The sequence below is a fragment of the Rhinolophus sinicus genome, chromosome 9, assembly GCF_057876585.1.
Source record: "Rhinolophus sinicus isolate RSI-liver-muscle chromosome 9, RSI-T2T, whole genome shotgun sequence".
Classification (NCBI taxonomy): Eukaryota; Metazoa; Chordata; class Mammalia; order Chiroptera; family Rhinolophidae; genus Rhinolophus; species Rhinolophus sinicus.
Genome location: NC_142509.1, coordinates 22,996,700 through 23,017,306, shown reverse-complemented (window position 1 = coordinate 23,017,306; position 20,607 = coordinate 22,996,700). Strand labels below are relative to the sequence as shown.

The following is a 20,607-nucleotide window of genomic DNA, read 5'->3' as shown; positions in this document are numbered from 1 at the left end:
ATCTGTTTAAAAGTTTTACCTCAAAAAGCTTTATCTCAAAATAATAATAAAATGCATTTAAATGAGCCATGTCTGAGGATTGCTAGAGATACAAAAATAAATACATGAAACAAGGTAATAAATTTCTCCAAATAAAAATACAAAACCTAAGGAAGCAGATTTTAGCTTGACGGTAGTGTTGACTTCATTTCAAATTTATACCTAAAAACCACTCTGAAATGAGTGAGATGGTTTGAAAAATTCCAAATGTGTCTAAGCCTGTTTTCCAACAACTTTCTCAATAATCTCCCCTAAAATAAAAATTCTAATACAAACCACGATTTGGTCAAAACAGAAAACATCAAAAGTTACGTTCCTGAATAAGAGCCTTAATCTTTTTTTTTCAAGTCAGTTTCTGAAAGGTAGTATTAAAATATTCACCAGAATAACAGTATACTCTAGTTTTATCGATTGTTAATGAATGTACCACGCATCCCAATAACAGATTATTGAACACAACATCCAAAGTCCAGAAGGTCTCCTAGCTGCAAGCCCCTCGCGCCTGTGTGCGTGCGTGCATGTGTGTGTTTTGACAGAGGAGGTGGGAGTTTTATACTCCTACTCCAAAGATCCTAATCTTTTTTTCTAATAGAAAGCCTAACGGAGGTGAATAAACCTGACAAAAATTGCCTTGCTCTCCAACTTTCCCCTCAAAACAGGGTCAAAGTGCCATCACCTGCTGCCTTCTTCCAGGTCGGGCCCACCTATGCACCAGGACCAGTTCCTACGTTTTTTCAGAAAGGATGGATTTCTCTTTTCTTCCTGTTACTGCCATTGCTCCGTATTAACAATGCAATTATCTTGCCCTTGTCCTCAGTCTCCCAGCTGAGTGCTGACTCCTCGTGCCAACTCCTTATCCAACTTTTTTATTCCTTGTCTGTGAATATCTAGAATCAGAACCAATGCCTGGCTCTTGACCTTAAGAACACCTTGGCACCAGACCTACCATGTGGCTCTGACCTTCGATATGTGTGTCCGAGTCTGGATTGTCCACTGTTCTCAGCCCAAGTTTGGCTGTAACTATCAGTTTCAAGGCTGTCCTTTTACGAAATGTTGTTTGTCCTGGGGAGGAAGCATGGAGAGGAGCAGGAATATGTTCTGAGAAAAAGGGTTAAATACAAACACGTATACATTTAAAAGTGGTTAAGATGGTAAATTCTGGGTGGCAGCTGGTTGGTTCAGTTGGTTAGAGCGCAGTGCTCATAACACCAACGTCGCTGGTTCGATTCCCACATGGGCCAGTGAGCTGCGCCCTCCACAACTAAATTGAAAAGAAACAACGACTTGACTTAGAGCTGATGGGTCCTGGAAAAAAACACTATTCCACAATAAAATAAAATAATTTTTTTAAAAAGATGGTAAATTTTACATTACATGTATTTGCCACAATTTTTTTAAATGAAAATAAAATAAACAATAGAAATGAACCTCAAGTCAATAGGAAAAGAATAGCTAGAGACTCTAAAAGGAGATTCAATTAGGATTACCAGGACAAAAGTTGAATAAATGAAAGAAGCCAGGTCAGAGTTGAAGTATACTAAAATGAAGGTCTTAGTATTAGGATATTTAAGTTCAGAGATGAAGTAATAGGTAATAGGTAATAGTAACAGGTAATAGGTAATAGGTAATAGTAATAGGTAATAGGTAAAGATTGATTATGCTGAGATACTTTTTCATTAACTAGTTTTAATTATAAAGTAAAAATATATTGTGGTAGAAATGCAAACAGATACAGAAGGGTATAAAACAAAAAATTAAATTCATCCTCCCCTTCGCTGACTGACCTTTTCTAAGCATAAATATATTTTTCCAATTCACATGAGAAAATACTTTACATACGGACCTTTAACTTGCTTTTCCACCCAAAACAATATCTAGGACACCTTATGAGGTACCGCCTCTAATTTTGGCTACATCATATTCAAAATACATTCCCTAATTGACCCACTGGTGGGATCTGTTTACCTACAGTCTGCCTTTTAAAGAGTGTCGCACACTCCTCTGCTTGTTCCTTATTGTGGCTTCCTTGCCTACTGTCATTATTTCATTTTCTATAGTTACCTTCCAATTGCCTACAACTTTGTTAAAAGCCGGATCTCTGTCCCTTCATCTTTATCTCTCTAGTACCTGCAATGGTGCCTAGCACACAGTAATATTAAATACTTTGTTGAATGAATGAAAGAATGACCATTGACTTATCCAAAGACAAATGGATAATAAGTGGCAGAAATGGCATTATACATAATTCTCAACCTAGCTCTCTTTCTCCATTGGACCATATCATTCTATTGAGTCTATCTTAAAAACTGATAAACACCCTGCTATCTATAATATCAAATCCAATTTTTCCCTTGGTTTTTGAGGTCCTCCATAATCTGAGCCTACCCGCTCCCACCAGCCCTCTCCCCCCGACTCTAAAATTAAGTCACCATTAGCCATAAATAGTGGTCTCTTCTCTGTCCTTCCCACCGGTTATGCTTATTCCATCCAGGTCATGGCCCCATTCTAGAATTCCCTCCTTTCTTTTTTTTTTTTTTTAATTCTTATTTATTTTAGGTGGTCTTCCAGGACCAGTCAGCTCCAAGTAGTTGCTTCAATCTAGTTGTAGAGGGCGCAGCTCACAGTGGCCCATGTGGGGATCGAACCGGCAACCTTGCTGTTAAGAGCACTACGCTCTAACCAACTGAGCTAACCGGCCGCCCCCTAAACCTCCCTCCTTTCTCATGTCCTTCTACTCCAATCATGGTCATCATTCATCATGCAGCTTGTCTCAGTATCTTCTCTAAACTCATGTTATAATTATACTTAATGTATATAGTTTAATATTCGTTGTTCTCTGTTGCGTATTTGCTAGTATTTCCTCTCCTATTATCTCTTGAAGGTAGAAACTATGTTTTAACAATAATAGGTACAATTATAGAGCAAATGTGATAGATTGTATTTATTCAAAATACTCACTGCTCTTCTCTACCTGTCCCATGCAAAAAAAGAAAATTCTTCTGAGATGATTACACTTCCTGCTCCAGTGATTTCAGGTATTGTCATATGACTAGCTTGGGCCAATAGAATATGAGTAAAAGTGGCATTTCCCACATCTGAGCAGAATTTTAAGAGCTGTCGCATGGTCCCATCGTGCCTCTTTTTCCTCTGCTATGAGATGGGCATATCTCAGATAAGGGCTGAGCCCGGTGTGGGTCTTAGAGGAAAAAGGTTGTGGAGCAGGACTGCAATTGACCTGCAGTCAATGTAAATGAGCAATGTGAGAACTAAACCTTTGGATTACTTCTTAAGCCACTGCGATTTGGGGGTTGTTTCCCCAGCGCAATATAGCACAAGCCAATATCCCCAAACAATACTCTTCCTTCTGCTGCTTTCCCCACCCCTGCCTTACCAGGCTATACAATAACAACATTAGAAATTCCAAGAAGTTACTTGGGGAGTCCTAGGGCTTCCCTAATCCCTAGTCAAAGTAGGGTTAGGGGCTTCCAAGAACATCCATCATAAAGATTGAGAATACCTGTGGCAAGAGAAGATTGGCATCTCCTTTCCCATCTGGATAATCAGTTAGACCAGCTGTTCAGGCATGTTAGCACAGACCGGGGAGCCCCACCAGGCCCAAGAATTTACATGTCTAACGAACTTCCAGGTGATGCTGAAGCTGCTCGTCTAGGACCACCCTTTGAGTGCTACTGGGTTGGGCAACGAATAGTTGATCAGCCCCGATAATTTGAGAGAACTAGCAGAAAGAGGGCAATAGTGGAAAAGCTGAAACTCCCATCATTTGGTATGGCACAGACGCAAGAATTTCCAAAGTTTGGATTTCATAGAAGATGGCTTGGGATATCCTGCTGGTATCCCACCCAAGAGGACGACCTGCAGGCAAAGGGATTCCAGCAGCAGGAAGCTTTAGAGCAGAGGTGTCCAAACTGTTTTCAACGGTTTTCACCAAGGGCCATATGCGGTAAAATACACAAACAGCCGGGCCACTCACCCGAGGTGAAGTACATATTGCCTCACCTGGTTTATTTAAGAAAACTAAATATATTTTTGGAATTTGCTGCGGGCCAATAAAAAATGGATCGCAGGCCGCAGTTTGAACACCCCTGCTTTAGAGTATACCACTAGAGGTGGACACGGAGAGGCTGGAAGAGACAGAACTGGAACTTAGTCTCTCATATTAAGAAACCGCAGTGGAGAAGCTCTTAAAGGGTTCTTCATAATATTCATACACCTGCTTCCCCAAGAGAACTAGCATTTGCACAGCTGCCAATGTTGACCAGAAAAACTGCAACAATCAACAGTGTGTGAGCTACAACTGCACAGTAAAGTGAGAGACATTTAACCCTTTCCATCTCCTTCCTTCTGATACACTGGAAGAGCTAGAGACCCAAAGAGATGGGGGAGTTTTCCCGATGAAGCCTGGGCCACTGGCTCTAGAAAGAACTTTAAATTGGATATAACACTAGAGTTTTAAATTAGACCAGAATGAATTTTTTTAATACCCAAAAGCACACAGAAAGTTATGGAATCTGGAATTTGCCCAGAAAGAGAGATTTGGCAGAGCATGATTGAAAGGAGTGATTGTAGGAAAATAAAGCTATGTTATGCTTGTACCCCGTAAGATTGGTGAGGAAGCTAGATGCTAATTTACCATATCGGCACCTTCGTTTTCCTGATTAGATGCATATCTTTTATAATCTCTTGATGACGCTTACTCTTCTATTTTCTTTAGAAAATGTTTTTCCTATCTATGAAAAAGACTAAATTAGAGTGTGATAAGACTCTATTGGTCTCCATTTGCTCACTTCAGAAGGGAATAAAATCCTCAGGCTTATATCTTTAGAAGAGACTGTAAAATGAAACATCCTCTTTCTCTCTCAGTACCAAGACTTATATTTTATCTCTACGTTTTCTACCATCTCTAAGTTCACCTGCTATGATCACTGCATCTTCAATACTGACCCTCCCAGGATTTTCACATCTACCAAAGTGAACTACAGTGTTTTTCACTGCTTTAATATCCTCTTCAGAACAGAAGGAGCAGTGCCACTTGGAAGCCATTTATATTAAGCCAAATTTCAACTTACAAAAGAACTTGAAATGACCTGATATTGCGGTCTTTTATAGACTTCTCACCAGATGCTTTCCATTTTTATAGACTCCCCCAAAACTTCAATTTCTTACTGCATTTCTACACCTCTGTGTCCAATGATCACATATAACCAGCAGAACTATAAAACATCATAGATTTACATTTTCTGGTTACAGACTTAGGTTTACTGACAAACTCTGGATTCTCTTGTTAGGGAGAAAACTATTTTCTTCAGCTATCTTCCTGAAACACGATTATTAGGATGAATTCTGCATGTATGAAAACTGCTGGAATACAATAGGTCATAGATAATGAGAAGAAAACCAGAAACTAAGTTTTAATTTTTAAAAATACATACGAGGTCTGACAAGTAAGTTCGCGAACTTGCCAGCATGCGCTTACATGGGCGGCACTGTACAAACAGCTCGGTAAGGTTTCATAATCTTCGTATATCAGTGTCTCATAGCTGGGTTTGTGTTGACGTGTGGCGGTGTCTTGCTGAGTGGCGTGCATTATTATTGTTGAATGTTTTTGTGTGCCGTCGTGAGAATGTCTGAGCTTGAATTAGAGCAACAAACATTAAATTTCTTGTTAAACTTGGCAAGAGTGGAAGTGAAATCAGGGACATGTTAGTCCAAGTTTATGGGGATAATGCCATGAAGAAAACGGCAGTGAACAAATAGATTAAACATTTCTCTGAGAGTAGAGAATGTTTCACTGATGAAGAGAGGTCAGGGCGGCCAGTAACGAGCAGAACTGATGAAAACACTGCAAAAATTCGTCAAATTGTACGTCAAAATCATCCGCTGACTGTGAGAAGCATAGCAGACCAAGTAAACATTGATACAGAAACGGTTAGGAAAGTCTTAATTGAGAATCTTGGCATGAGAAAGGTGTGTGCAAAAATGGTCCCAAAGCAGCTCACTGACGAACAAAAGCAAAGGAGAGTCGAGTTTGCCAAAACCTAGAGGAGAGGAAGATGATGTTTTGGGCTGTGTTATCACTGGTGATGAAACATGGCTGTACCAATACAATCCTGAAACAAAGCGTCAAAGTGCACAATGGAAGTCAGCCAATTCTCCACGACCAAAACAGTTCTCTCAGTCCAAACCAAGTGTTAAAACGATGTTGCTAACCTTTTTTGATATCAGAGGGATTTTTCATTATGAATTTGTACCAACTGGTCAAACAATTCAGCATGTTTACTATTTGGAAGTGCTGAAAAGGCTGCGTGAAAAAGTTAGATGAAAACGACCTGAACTTTTCGCCAACAATTCATGGCTCTTGCATCACGACAATGCACCAGCTCACACGGCACTGTCTGTGAGGGAGTTTTTAGCAAGTAAACGAATAACTGTATTGGAACACCCTCCCTACTCACCTGATCTGGCCCCCAATGACTTCTTGCTTTACCCAAAGATAAAGGAAATATTGAAAGGAAGACATTTTGATGACATTCAGGACATCAAGGGTAATACAACAACAGCTCTGATGGTCATTCCCGAAAAAGAGTTCCAAAACTGCTTTGAAGGGTGGACTAGGCACTGGCATCGGTGCACAGCTTCCCAAGGGGAGTACTTGGAAGGTGCCCATAGTGATATTCAGCAATGAAGTATGTAGCACTTTTTCTAGGATGAGTTCGCAAACCTAATTGTCAGGCCTCATATATAAATTCTAGAAAGAGTCAATTTCCCAACTTTAAAATAGGCACAAAATAAGTCTTATCTTGGGATGATTATATTGGTCAGGGTTAGATTTAGCTGCAGCTACTAGATAAATCAAAATTAACAGTGGCTTCACTAAGAGAAATTTAATTTTCTCTGATACAAGCACAGTGCAGGGATCAAAAGCCCAAAGCTGATCTGTCATCTTCAGTATCATTGAGGACCCATGCCCTATCTTGCCTCCCCCCACCTTCCACACACAGCTTTCAACTATAGTCCAAATAGCCACTTAAGCACCAGCCGTCAAATCCACATTCCAGCCAGCAGGAAGGAGAAAGACAGGAAGAAAAGCACATCCTCCCTATGAAGACATGTCCTAGAAATTGTACTTGACACTTCTGATTACATCCCACTGGCCAGAATTTAGTTTCATCAAATGCACCTTAGCGGTGAGACTGGGAAATGTAACCTTTATTCTGGGCGGCCAAAGGTCTGGTTAATAATTGAAGAGTTTATTGCTATGAAAAAAGGGAAGTGAGTACTGGAGAACAGCTAGCGATTTCTGCCACAGTGATGATCACGTTTCATTGTTTCTGAGCACCAGGACGTACGTTATGACCTCAGGCAAGTCCATTTACATTTTCTCACTCAAAAGTCTCCCAACTCCTGGCATTAAGAGTATCAACTAGAAAAAGGTAAAAAATACAAACTTTCAGTTATAATTTGAACAAGTTCTTGGGATCTAATGTGTAGCACTGTGATTACTGTTAATAATACTGTATTATATATTTGAAAGTTGCTACGAGAGTAGATCCTAAATGTTTTCACCACAAGAAAAGAAATGGTGATTACGTGGTAGAGATGTTTGCTAATGCTACGGTGGTAATCATTTTGCAGCGTATCAGTATCTTACACAGTGTTACATGTCAACTACATCTCAATAAAGTTGGGTGGGGGAGGAGAAAGAAAAATGGCAGAAAATAATAGGGTTATACCTGAGAATGCCAAGGGATTGTTAACTTGGAGGCAGCAGTGAATTTACTAAGGATTTCAGGTGGCATTTGAGCAATGATAGGATTTAAAATAATACTGATTTGGTACTGTTTCTTCTTTCTGCTTGAGATACTTCCTCCATGTTGCAGGCACGAACACCAGAAAATTCCACAGTAAAGTTTTAAGGCTGTATAACAGATTGTATACCAAACAAAAGTAATAAATCTAAAAACACCATCCAGAGTACCAAGAATGGGAAATGTGATTGCCACTGAGATTAGCCCAGTGCGTGACCAATCCTGCATGGCCATATTTACATCTCTAATTTGCTCATATAAATGCATTAAGCCAGATGGTTTTAGGGACTAGCACTCTGCGTACACTCGTGGGTCAGCACCCACATCTCCCAGACTTCGGCAGTCCCCACCCCTCACCCTTCATTAATTTCCTAGCATAACCCCTTTATTCTTATGTTCCCCCACTACCATAATCAGCTTTCTAACATTCTATATACCTATGCCAACATCTGTAATAACCTTGCTAAGTTATACGAGATCGTGAAGAGGCAACTATTAGTTTAACTTAGAACATATTAGGAAGACAGTTTTTAAAATGAGCACTTTATTTGATTTGTGAAGAATTAGCATCTCCTACCAAAAATAGGAATCACATATTTTACTATTATAAATCTTATTCCATCTTTTAAAGAATAACCCACAATAACTGAAATTCCTGAAAATTCAATAAAAATTATAAAACCAAGGCTTTTATTTGTTAAATTTTAATACTGATTTTCAATTATTATAATAATTCTGCATTTATTGATCTGTTGGCATCTAGGTCCTTCCAGACATGTCATGTGAGCCTATTCAGTAAGGCAGCTGTGGTAGCAGTTTGTTTCTAGACTAACTATATACTGTTGTATACGGTCATTTTCTTCTATCTCAAGTGCCTTCAATTAATGATCCTCGATTAGTCTTCAGAATGGAATTCTCATATTAGGAATTATACATGACAAGCAGATATAAAACAAAGACATGCCTCAAGCGTAGAATGTTTGTTATATCGTAAAATAAATCTGAAAGATCCCAGAAAATATGTTTATTTTAGTGCAATAAGGTACAAAGTAAGAATGCTGTGAAAATGTGATTGTGTGTCCAAAAGGAAAACATCCTCAAAGAATGTGAGCATGACTTGGGAGAAACAGACACAATCCACTCTGAGAAGTTGAATGGATCCCCAGGGCAAATCTGCAGCTGGTCTACAAATGGAGGGAGCAGTTAAGGAAGGATATCTTTGGGTTCACAACGCAACTAGAAGAGGACGAGATTGCAATCCCAAGACCTACAGAATCTATGTATTTGAGTGATGGCAAAAGCTATTTAGATCAGCAATCTCAGGGGAAATATGCATAGTAAAGACACAACTATTTAATTTTCAGTTTATGTGTCCTATCCCTCCTTTAAATTTGGATTATCATTTATTTTGTCCTCTACTCCTATCATACATATAAGAGTTTACTGATGCTATGCTGAGGGTCACAATTGTAGGACTGGCTCTCATTTGGTTTTGAAAGCGCATATAATAATCATTAAGTATCTATCATTTCATGTTAGATTCAACCTTCTTGGTGCAACCAAAACACTCCAATTATGATTTTCAAAAGCATGTATTTATTCTGTCTCTAGTTATGGCTAAATTAACAACTTAAATTTAGATCCCCTATTTATCCTTCTTTCTCTGAGAACTGCACCTCCTCAAATAGGATTGAGAGTCTGAAGCTGTGTTTGTTCTGCATGAATCTGCCGCCTGGCTGCAGGAAGCTGGGCCAGGACTGAGCATCTGATCAAGTTAGGGATTCAAACCTCTTGTAGGAATCTGGAATTGATACTCTATTCTATTATCCACTATGCTATTAGTCTGGACTATTTTCTTGTGAACCCAGGACCTAAGGCTGCCATTGTGTGTTAGATATGCTTGGTACCTGTACGCCAAAACAGAGAAAGCTAGTCTTCAGAATAAGAGAAAAGCATGAACAGCTGCAGACAGGGGGCAGGGATAAGAGACTGGTAAATTGAATAATAGCCCCCAAAGATATCGAAGTTCTAATCCCTGGAACTTGGGAAGGTTACCTTATATGGCAAGAAGTACTTTGAAGATACGATCCAGTTAAGGGTCTTGAGATGGGGAGAGTATCCTGAATTATCCATGTAGGCCCTAAATATAATTACAAACACCCTTATAAGAAAGAGGCAGAGGGAGATTTTTACTACAGAAGATTTTACTAATATGACTGAAACAAGATGCCATATTGCTTTGAAGATAAGGAAGGGGACATGAGCCAAGGAATGTAAAAATGTAGCTATAGAAGACGGAAAAGGCAAGGAAACAGATTCTGCCCTAGAGCTGCCAGAGGGCACATAGCCCTGACATCACCTTGATTTGAGCCCAGTGAAATTGATTTCAGACTTCTGAGCCTCTACATTAGGAGAATAAATTATTGTTTAAGCCACTAAGTGTGTTGCTTTGTTATAGCAGCAACAGGAAACTGATACAGAGACCAGGTGGCCCTAGACAAAGAGACTGAGAAAAGTGGTTGCTGATTCCTAACTACTTTATATTTCATTCCTTCAAGTAGACTAGCTTGCACATCTTGCCATTAGGTTCCACAAGATACCAGTGTTTCATTTCAATAAATCAACAGTTTGCTTAGGCCAACCAGACTGTTAGCTAAGATGTAAAGCAAACCCAATAAAATAAAAGTACAAGAAGCTATGCAGTATAATTTAAGAGGCACAAAGCATGATTTCTAGATAAAAATGTATTTTCCACCAAATCAAAAAGAGTGTCCCAAATTTCTACCACAGTAGTCACCTGCGTAGCTGTAGGCATTATTTCCAGCATGCCTTGCCTTAAAATGAAACTATTTTTACCTGAAAGTGAAATTCCCCAGCAGACCACAATAACATGGCTTTGCGAACAAAATAATGTAACAAAGTTTTATATTTGGCCCTACAGACATAGAACACAGAAAAGGTACATTAGCAAGAAGGAAATTGGAGACTGAAACCTAAAACAGCACCTAAAAAGGCAAAATTCAGTCATGTGGCTGTGATACAATAAGAAATATATATTTGGTCTTCGTCCTGAGTTCCTCACACACAGCTCCAAAAAATCCTTTGGTATCTCTGGAGTGGTAAGAGTGTCTTTTATGTGCTCATGAGAAGACTGGTTCCTGGGGGCTGGTCTACAGAGAGACCAAGGGATGATGAGAGGCCTGGAATTTTTCAGCTCCACCCTGACCTCTAGGGTGGCTGACTTCATCACCAAGGGCCAATGCTTTCATCAATCAGACCTCCATAACCAAGCCTCCATAACCAAGCCTCTATAACCAAGCCTCCATAACCAGCCTCCATAACCAAGCCTCCATAACCAGCCTCCATAACCAGCCTCCATAACCAAGCCTCCATAACCAGCCTCCATAACCAGCCTCCATAACCAAGCCTCCACAAAAACTACAAATGATGAGGTCCAAAAGCTTCTGAGTTGGTGAACACACTGAGATGCTAGGAGGGTGGTGCCCAGAGGGGACATGGAAGCTCTGTGCCCTACGCATCTGTTCCATAAAGCGTTTCCCTGAGTTGTATAAGTTGTTATAGCAAAGTATCAAACCTGAGAAGGGACCATGGGAACCCCTGATTTATAGTCAGTTGTTCAAAAGTACTGGTGGCAAACTGGGACTTGTTACTGGCATCTGAAGTGGGAGCAGTCTTGTGGGACTGAGACCTTAACCTGTACGGTCTACGTTAACTTGCAGTAGTATCAGAATTGAAATGAATTGTAGGACCCCCCAGTTGGTAGCTGGGGAATCAGAGAATTGGTTAATGGTATGGGAAAAACCCACATACTAGCAATGAAAAAGGACAAGGTTTTAGCCCATAGAGAACGGTACAGGAGAAGTGGGTACCCAGAGAAGGTTAGATTCAAAACCTGGAGATGAAATAAACCGATTTTCCCTCCATTTCAGCCTAAGGCCTACAGATTTAAGGATCAACAAAGAATCAAAAATGTGTTTCACAAATCAAACCTATCTGAAAAGCTCAGTACAGAAACTGTACTCTCCCAACATTAATCACTAGATACCGTGTTTCCCCCAAAATAAGACCGGGTTTTATACTGTATTTTACCGAAAATAAGACTGGATCTTATATTAATTTTTGCTCCAAAAGACGCATCAGGGCATATTTTCAGGGGATGTCTTATTTTTTCATGTACAACAATCTACATTTATTCAAATACAGTCATGTCAACCTCTTCTGGAACATCGTCATAACATACTAAATGCATCCATCTGGCTGACCATCTTAACTGGGGCTTATTTTCGGGGTAGGGCTTATTTTGGGGGAAACACAGTACAATGAGAGAAGCAGTTTTCCATTTTCAACAATAAGAAACAAACAGGTTCATCAAACCTTTCACATTTCAAAGCTTGGGAAGTTGTAGTTTTGTGAACAATATTTAGGCTGTCTTTTATTTACCTTTCTAATGATATGTATGTACAGCTCTTTTTCCAAAAAGTATTATCTTTCCTTGTAGTACTTTTATGAAGTAGGTCACTATAGTGCTGGAATTCCTAGTACCTCAGTCTTCAAGTCACATGAAAACACAACATGGCATTAAAAAATGATTAGTGATACGGAAAAACAAAATCCTAACATAACAGGTTGAAATGCTACAGTTAAAATCATGGGAAACAAAGTTTACTTATCTACAAAGGACTCTGTGGCAAAAAAAACACCTACCTGGGAAATGCATGCTTGATGGCAAATTGGGAAGATACTGTATCTTTTAGTGACGGAAAAACAGAGTGTCCTGAACAACAGATAACTTAATTAAAGTGCCCACTTATCACTCAGAAACAACCAGGAACATGGAAGGTCGGAGCAGGGGAGCAATCACCCAAACACGATTATTCATGAACTCTAAATGCTTGTCACTAATTACAAATTATCCAGTAATACTGTGACATGATCAAATAGGTTAATACAGGATTTGAATTAATCTTCTTGGTTTAGGATTTTCCTCTAATCCACTGAACCTTGGAATCAGTGAAGTGTGATTTCTGTGTAAGATGGGAAAGAACACTGGAAACATTAACATAATATTCCAATCTCTTGCCACCAGGCCAGTCTCATACATCTCTTTCGCTTAGGTAAAAACTTAATGCTTTATGTTCTGGCCTGTAATAGGATCTACCTTTTATAAAAAGGTCCATTTGAAGTCAGAGACCATCTCTGAGCCTCGGGAGTGCAGTGACTGTGCTCAATGAATCTTTGACTCTTCAATGCTTAATAAATGATATATGGTTGGTTGATAAATGAATGACACAAGTTAATATCAAAAACCTTTCTTCAAAGATTCCTGTATAGCTAATTAAAGCCCCAAATACAATAACCAACTAAGAAACACAAAAGAGCATCTATTTATATCTATCATTCCTTTATTAATTTATATCAAACATCATATCTACGTTTCATGTTCCAATTCTCCACCCTGGATGATTTTGCTCCTGATGTCCCAATCACTCTTGTTTTTGTTTTTGTTTGTTTTTTTCTTAATACAATGACATTTCTTTGGTTAAATGGCTGATATTCTCTTTATAAAGAATAATGGTAAAAGAGGACTTGTACAGGGTAGAAGGTCCAAGATGGAGAAATAGGTGAACACTATGCCTACTGCCTCCCAGGATCACATTAAAATTACAACTAAGTTATAGAACAATCAACCTCAAGAATCATCGGACTAGCTGAACAGAAACCCTGTAACTAAGGCTATAAGGAGGCCACATCCAGACTGGTAGGAGGGACAGAGACACAAAACTGGCCAACCTCAAACATACAGGTGGTGGTTGAGCACTGGAAGGGAAACCTGGGTGGCAGAGGTCCCCCATGAAGAGCGAGGGGTCCCAGTTACATACCGGGATCCCCAGCCCAGGGGTCTTGTGCCAGGAAGAGGAGTCCCCACAACATCTGGCAGTGAAAATCAGCAACGAGTCTGTCTGTCCTGGTGGCTGGAAACCCAGACATCCTCTGAAAGATCCCACGCACAGACTCACTTGCAAACACTCACCTGGGCTCCAGTGGAGGGGCAGCAACTCAAGAGGCCCCAGACACATACAGAAAAAGACTGAGTTGTGAGGCTTTGGGGCGAGTGCTAAAGGGACGGCCGCCATTATCTCTGTGTGGAGCCCACCTCACGTGTAACCTACAGGAAGGTGCCATCTTCCCTGTGTTGAAGCTTCCACAAAGGGACAAATCTGAGACCGCACTAATCTCGTAAAATCTCGCGCATGCTCACCATCTTCATGATACCCTGGGTACCTGCCCAGCTACTACAGTATCACCTGGGGCACTCACCTCCTGGGTGGCCAGCCCCACCCCACAAGCTGTGGAAGGAAGACTTTTATAGCAGCAGATGGCCCACGGCAGCCTGGGGAACATTCAGCGGCACACAATCAGCCACAGCTGGGTCTGCAGTCTCTCACGGGAGGCTCTCGGGGATCTGTGACCCCGAGGCGAGTGGTGGCTTGCCACGGTGTTCTCAGGGTGTTTTGCAGAATGATCACAAACCCGGCACTGTCGCAAGAACTGAATTATATTAACTTTGTAAAAACCACCGGCCATTCTCCGAGACTCCCTGGGACCCCGCCCTGCCCAGCTAGTGCTACATCGCTGGGGGTACTGCACCATCAAAACCAGGTCAACCAGCCCTTCCTGCACACGTAAGGAGGCTCTTCCAATGGCTGAGCCTTAGAGGCTGCTGGGAAGTGGCCATAGGTCTAGGAGGGCCTTGGGCTTTTTGTTAAGCTGCCCCAGGCTCGATACTGGTGGCAGCTGGCCTCAGTTCACAGCAGGGCCATCCCCACACGCCTCCAGGTCCAGCACAGGCAGCAACCAACCACACAGAGTTTTATAGCTCCTACCAGGTAATCCTGGGCTGGTCACAGGCAAGGATGAAATCGGCCAGCATGGGAGCCACTCCCAAGACACACCAGAAACAAACCACCCAGAGGTCAGCTTCAGACCACACCAGAGCACCACCCAATCAGCCCCACGAGCAGCACACCCAAATAGTGGTCTCAACAGACACAAGAGCCCATTGGGGCAAATTCCACTCGGAGGGGGCAGCTGCCACTCAGCAGCTCATACACTTGTGCAGAGCCAGTCCTCACAGCCACTCACCCTGAGAGTCAGTCCCACTCACTGATGTGCCAAAGGCAATCAAGGCTCAAATACAACAGGAGATAACACACAACACATACAAGGGACACTTCTGGAACACACGCACAGGTGATCAGGGAGACTGTGCCACTGGACCACACAGGACACATATCACATGAGGCCACAACACACAGCAAAGAATAAGAGACACAGAAGATCTACCTAATACATACAAGCAAACACAGAAAGGCAATCAGAATGAGGAAACAGAGAAACATGTCCCAAATAAAAGAACAGGAGAAAAGTCCAGAAAAAGAACTAAATGAGATAGAGGCAACCAACCTACCAGAGACAGAATTTAAAACACTAGTTATAAGAAAGCTTAAAGGGGCCGGCCTGGTGGCTCAGGCAGTTGGAGCTCCGTGCTCCTAACTCCGAAGGCTGCCGGTTCGATTCCCACATGGTCCAGTGGGCTCTCAACCACAAGGTTGCCAGTTCAACACCTCAAGTCCCACAAGGGATGGTGGGCAGTGGGCCCTGCAACTAAGATTGAACACAGCACCTTGAGCTGAGCTGCCGCTGAGCTCCCAGATGGCTCAGTTGGTTGGAGTGCGTCCTCTCAACCACAAGGTTGCCGGTTCAACTCCCACAAGGGATGGTGGGCTGCGTCCCCTGCAACTAGCAACGGCAACTGGACCTGGAGCTGAGCTGTGCCCTCCACAACTAAGATTGAAAGGACAGCAACTTGACTTGGAAAAAAGTCCTGGAAGTACACGCTGTTCCCCAATAAAATTTAAACACCCTTCCCCAATATATTGGGGAACACCCTTCCCCAATAAAATTTAAAAAAAAAAAAAAAAGAATGCTTAAGGAACTCTGAGAACTTCAACAGATAGTAAGCATAAAGAAGGACACAGAACTCATGAAAAAAATCAGAAATAAAGAATACAATAACTGAAAAGCACAATACACTAGAAGTAATCAACAGTGGTATTAGATGAAACAGAGGATCAAATCAGCAACTTAGAAAACAAGGTAGCAGAATACATTCAATATAAACAACAAAAAGAAAAAAGAATTTTTTTAAAAAAGCAAAGATAGTTTAAGGGATCTTATGGACAACATCATAGGGGCATAATGACATTCACATCATAGGGGCACCAGGAGACAAGAGAGGGCAAGGGATTGAGAGCCTATGTGAAGAAATAATGACTGAAAACTTTCCTAACCTGGAGAAGGAAATAGACATACAAGCCAGGAAGTGCAGAAAGTCCCAAACAAGATGAACTCAAACAGGCCCTGATCAAGACACATTATAATTAAAATAGCAAAGGTTAAAGACAAAGCGAGAATCCTAAAAGCAGCAAGAGAAAGACAAGCAGTTACTTCCAAGGGAATTCCCGTAAGATTAACAGCTAATTTCTCAACAGAAACTTTGCAGGCCAGAAGGGAGTGGCAGGAAATATTCAAAGTGATGAAAACCAAGGGTCTACAACCAAGACTACTCTAGCCAGCAAGGCTACTATTTAAAATTGAAAGAGAGATAAAGAACTTTCCAGACAAGAAAAAGCTAAAAGAATTCACTACGGCCAAGTAAAATTACAAGAAATAAAAAAAGGATTTCTTCAAGCAGCAGAAAGGAGAAAATGAACAAAAAAACAAACATCAAAAATATGAATAATAAAATGGCAATAACTATGTACTTATCAATAATGACTTTAAATGTAAATGGATTAAATGCTCCAAACAAAAAGCATAGGGTAGCTGAGTGGGTAAGAAACCAAGACCCATGTATAAGCTGTCTACAAAATACCCACCTAAGACCAAAAAACACAAATAAACTGAATGAAAAGGGATGGGAAAAAATATTTCATGCAAATAGAAATGAGAAAAAGGCAGGGATAGCAATACTTATATTGGACAAAAAAGACTAAAACAAAGACTATACTAAGAGACAAAGAAGGACATTACATAATACTAAAAGGATCAATCCAACAATAAGGCATAACCCTTATAAACATTTATGCACCCAACATAGGAGCACATAAATATATAAAACATTGACGAACATAAAGACAGAGATCTACACTAACACAATCAGAGTAGGGGACTTAAACACCCCCCAGACATCAAAGGACAGATCTTTCAGACAAAAAATCAACACAAAAACAGCAGCCTTAAATGACACATTAGACCAGATGTATTTAATTGATACTTTTAGAGCATTTCACCCCAAAGCAGTGGAATATACATTCTTTTCAAGTGCACATGAAACAGTTCCCAGAACAGACCACACGCTAGGCCAAGAAAAAAACAACTCAGTAAGTTTAAGAAGACTAAAATCATATCAAGCATCTTCTCTGACCACAAAGGTATGAAACTAGAAATCAATTACAAGAAAAAAGCTGAAAACACACCAACACATGGAGGCTAAATAACATGCTACTAAATAATGAGTGGGTCAACAATGAGATCAAGAAAGAAATCAAAAGATACTTTGAGACAAATGAAAATGAAAACACAATGACACAAAATCTACAGGACACAGTGAAAGCAGTCCTAAGAAGGAAATTCATAGCAATGCAAGCCTATCTCAAGCAACAAGAAAAATCTCAAATAAACAATCTAACTTTACACCTAAAGGAACTGGAAAAAGAACAGCAAACAAAGCCCAAAGTGAGTAGAAGGAAGGAAATAATGAAGATCAGAGAAGAAATAAACGCAATAGAGGCTAAACAAACAAACAAACAAAAAATACAAAAGATCAACGAAACCAAGAGCCAGTTTTTTTAAAACATAAACAAAATTGACAAACCTTTAATCAGACTCATCAAGAAAAAAGGAGAGGACCCGAATAAAATCAGAAATGAAAGAGAAGAACAACCCGTACCACAGAAATACAAAAATAATTTAAGAAAATACTACAAGCAACTATACACCAACAAATGGACAATCAGGAAGAAATGGATAAATTCCTAGAAGCACATAATCTTCCAAGGCTGAATGAAGAATAAACAGGAAATTTGAACCAATTGATTACTACTAATGAAACTGAATCAGTAATCAACAAGCTCCCAACAAACAAAAGTCCTGGACCAGACAGCTTCACAGGTCCAACCATTTTACCAAACATTCAAAAAGAATTCACACCTATTTTTCTCAAACTATTCTAAAAACTTCAAAAGGAGGGAAGGCTCCCAAGCTCAGTTTACAAAGCTGCCATTACCCCAATTCCAAAACCAAAGACATTACCAAAAAAATTATAGGTGAATATCCTTGATGAACATAGATGGAAAAATCCTCAACAAAATATGAGCAAACCGATTTCAGCAATACATTGAAAAGATCATACACCACAATTAAGTGGGATTTATTCCTGGTATGCAAGGTTGGTTCAATATCAGCAGGTCAATTAATGTTATATAATTTTTCATAAACAAAATGAAAAATAAAAATCATATGGTCATATCAATAGACAAAGAAAAGCTTTTGAAAAAATCCAGCATCTATTTATAACAAAACTCTCAGCAAAATGGGAAAGGAGGGAACATATCTCACAGTGGCCTTTTTAAAAAATGTGTTAAGCAATGATTCTAATTTGTTTATAGTTTTAACATCTGTGACAATTTTTTTTTAACTTTTTATTTAAGTGTGTTTTTCCAGGACCCATCAGCTCCAAGTCAAGTAGTTGTTTCAATCTAGTTGTGGAGAGCGCAGCTCACAGTGGCCCATGTGGGGATCGAAATGGCAACCTTGCTGTTAAGAGCACCATGCTCTAACCAACTGAGCTAATTGGCCACCTGGAGGGAACATATCTCAACATAATAAAGGCCATATATAACAAACACACAGCTAATATCATACATAGTGGGGAAAAGCTAAAAACATTCTCCTTAAGATCAGAAACAAGACAAGACTGTCCACTTTCACCACTTTTATTCAACATAGTACTAGAAGTACTAGCCACAGCAATCAGACAAGAAAAAGAAATAAAAGGTATCCAAATTGGAAAGGAGGAAGTAAAACTGTCATTATTTGCAGATGACATGATACGATATAGAGAGAACCCCAAAGATTCCACAAAAAAACTATTAGAACTGATAAATGAATTTAGTAAAGTAGCAAGATACAAAATTAATATTCAAAAATAAGTTGCATTTTATTTATTTATTTATTTTATTTATTTATTTATTTTTCCCCCCCAAGTCAAGTTGTTGTCCTTTCGATCTTAGTTGTGGAGGATGCCGTTCAGCTTCAAGTTGTTGTCCTTTCAGTCTTAGTTGTGGAGGGCGCAGCTCAGCTCCAGGTCCAGTTGACGTTTCTAGTTGCAGGGGGCACAGCCCACCATCCCTTGCGGGAGTCGAACCGGCAACCTTGTGGTTGAAAGGATGCGCTCCAACCAATTGAGCCATCCGGGAGCTCAGCTGCAGCTCAGCTCAAGGTGCCGTGTTCAATCTTAGTTGCAGGGGGCAGAGCCCACCATCCCTTGCGGGACTCGAGGAGTTGAACCGGAAACCTTGTGGTTGAGAGCCCACTGGCCCATGTGGGAATCGAACCGGCAGCCTTCGGAGTTAGGAGCATGGAGCCCTAACCCCCTGAGCCACCGGGCCAGCCCCATAAGTTGCATTTTTATACACCAATAATGAACTATCAGAAAGAGAAATTAAGAAAACACATTTACAATCGCATCAAAAAAAAAAGAAATACCTAGGATAAAATTTAACCAAAGAAGTAAAACGCCTGTACTCAGAAAATTATAAGATATTGAAGAGATAAATTAAAGAAGATACAAATAAATGGAAACATATACTATGCTCATGGATAGGAAGAATTAATACAGTTAAAATGTCCATACTAACCAAAGCAATCTATAGATTCAATGCAATCCCATCAAAATACCAATGGCATTTTTCACAGAATAAGAATAATCCTAAAATTTCTATGGTACCATATAGACCCCAAATAGCATGGCAATCTTGAGAAAGAAGGACAAAGCTGGAGTTATCATACTACCTGATATCAAACTATACTACAAGACCACAGCAATAAAAACCACATGGTATTGGCATAAAAAGAGACATATAGATCAATGGAACAGAATAGAGAGCCCAAAAATAAATCCATGCCTATGTGGTCATTTAATCTATGATAAAGGAAGCAAGAACATACACTGGAGTAAAGAGAGTCAATTCAATAAATGGTGCTGGGAAAACATGACACATGAAAAAAGTGAAACTGGACCACCTTCTTACTCTATATACAAGAATAAACTCAAAATGGATTAAAGACTTAAATGTAAGACCCGAAACCATCAAACTCCTAGAAGAAAATATAGGAAGTAAACACTCAGACATTGCCCTTAGTAATATTTTTACTGATATCTCTCCTCAGGCAAGGAAAACAAACAAACAAAACAAATGGGACTACATCAAACTGAAATGTTTTTGATCAGCAAAGGAAACCATTAACAAAATGAAAAGACATCCTACTGAATGGGAGAAGATATTGGCCAATACATCTGATAAACGGTTAATATCCAAAATTTAAAAAAAAAAAAAAAAATTCATACCACTCAACACTAAAAAAACAAAAATCCAAT

The 20,607-nt window shown here is 39.9% G+C and overlaps 1 protein-coding gene across 2 annotated transcripts in view; it reads right to left on the bottom strand.

Moving 5' to 3' along the window:
- Positions 1–20,607, bottom strand: part of TTC28 (tetratricopeptide repeat domain 28) — a 611,103-nt gene that overhangs the window by 437,749 nt on the left and 152,747 nt on the right. The gene's annotated exons all lie outside the window — the stretch shown is intronic.